Genomic DNA, 2,072 nt, shown 5'->3' with positions numbered 1-2,072 from the left:
CCTGCACTGGGCTCAGGCAGCCACCCTCAGGCTGTCCAGCAGCCGCTCTGAGCAGCCCCAGGGCCTCTGCCACCCTTCTTGGGGCTGCGCAGCGCCTTGTGACACAGCGGAGGTGTCACAGAGCTCCGAGGGCTGTTCCGTCTTGCCAGCAGGCTGAAACCCGCCGGGGCCCCGGCGTTCCGGGGGGCCTCCGTTCGCACCTCCTGTCCTGGGGCACGTTGTTTTTCCCGCAAAGAAGCAGTGCTTTCCCCCGCAGAGCAGCGCTGTGCATGTTGGGACCCGGCGGTCTAGACGTGATGTGAGACTATTTGGTTATAGCGCAGCGGGATTTGCCGAAGGCTCGCTTTGGATGGGTCTGTAGGTTTACCTTCAGTGAGCTTATCTTGAGCGAAATGAAATAAAAGTTTTACTTCAGAGTGGTTCATGTATATCAGTTAGTGGCTGCAGGGAAATGCAGCAGTGGAGACAAGCCTTCTGAACTGAAACACAGACTTTGGGAGTCATCTCTTACGATTGTCTAGTGATCTCTGCAGATGGTTTGGTCCAAATGGACAAAAAAAAAGTGTAACTATCTTGGGCTTTGCTCTTCCCCTCAACGGTATTCATCTTCCATAAAAAGTATAAAAGATGGGGAGAGACCTTCCTCTGATGATGATTTTTCTCCAGTTTAAAATGTTAAGTAACTTCTCAGATAACTTACTTTTCTAGTTTTTCCTTTCAGCCTTCTGGTCTGTCTGGCAAAAATACTGTTTCTGAAATCCAGTGCTCTGAAATTGCATTGTGACCCATCTTCTGTGCCAAGAATTTTGAACATAAATAATTATTTGTAATTAGGCGCTGTATTTCACTATCCTAAGAATCCTTAAATTAGGACAGATTTCTTCTAGGTTGAATGCAAGACAATTGCAATCGTTTCTTCTTCTCCAGATACATAACTATGAAAGAGCTTGTTAACCTTTTTTTCAACCTGGGGAAATAAAATATATGTATATATATGCATTACATTACAGCATATCTTGTCTCAGAAAGCTAGCATGACATTACACCTCAGCTAAAAAAAGTAGAGGTAATTTTAAATAAATGGTCATTGTAAGTTGAATTTATTTTCTCATGATGTTTAAAATACATACAAATGCAAGTCCTAACTGTAGGGAGGTGAGGTACGGGCAGTGGAGCCACACACAGTGGACAGGCACCAGACTGGGGTGTATAAACAGGATAAGATTGATACTGCAAATGCTCACGCACACCAAAAACTTTCCTCTTGCAATAACTGATGGAACTAATTCTCGGCAGCTGCCCAGGAGGGTAAAGTTATTCCTGAGCGTGAGAGATTGCAAGAGTGCTGGCAGAGTTCACCGCCGAGTTGAGCCTGACTCAAACACTACAAAGCCTAGTTTTTGCCCAGATACCCCTGCACGAAGAGCCCTTGCTGGCTCAGAGGAAGAGGGGTGCTGAGGAAGAGATTTACTTTTCCTTTTTGGTGCTTTTTGTGGGGAACGTTCTATATAACCTTGGGAACAGGATATGATCTGTTGGCCCCAAAAGAAAAACATTTGAACACCTACCTCAGTTTAAAATATGGAAAGGACGGCTGACATCAGTGAATCTAATCCATATGTTTGAAAGGAAGCACAGACCTAAAGTGCTGTACTGAGCTGTGGTCTAAAACAGAGCCAAATTTTTCATGGGGAAGGTACAGTATAAATTTCTCAGATATGTCTTACTGGCCAGTTCCTCCCACCCCAGACATTCGAATTTGCTTAAACATTTGGATCCACTTCCACATAACATTTTTTTCATTAGTTTCCCATAGAAGATAATTACAGAGCAATAAGTACAGAAGTTGTACAAGTATCAAGTGGTGATGAGCATTTACCTGAGGTAAATGTACTTGAAATGGAAAACGGGCAGTAGCCTATTTATTAATGACCAAAAAACAGAGGCCGAACTCCTGAAATACCTTAACTAAATGTGTTTGAAGATTTTTTTTCTAGACTTTTTTTGTAGGTAGACAGTTATTCAGAAGTTTTTGTGGGTTTGTTTTTTTTTTTCCCCCAGAGTGTTCTTTC

Source organism: Gymnogyps californianus, chromosome 15 (genome assembly GCF_018139145.2).
Source record: "Gymnogyps californianus isolate 813 chromosome 15, ASM1813914v2, whole genome shotgun sequence".
Classification (NCBI taxonomy): domain Eukaryota; kingdom Metazoa; phylum Chordata; class Aves; order Accipitriformes; family Cathartidae; genus Gymnogyps; species Gymnogyps californianus.
Note: the sequence above shows the minus strand (reverse complement) of the source record.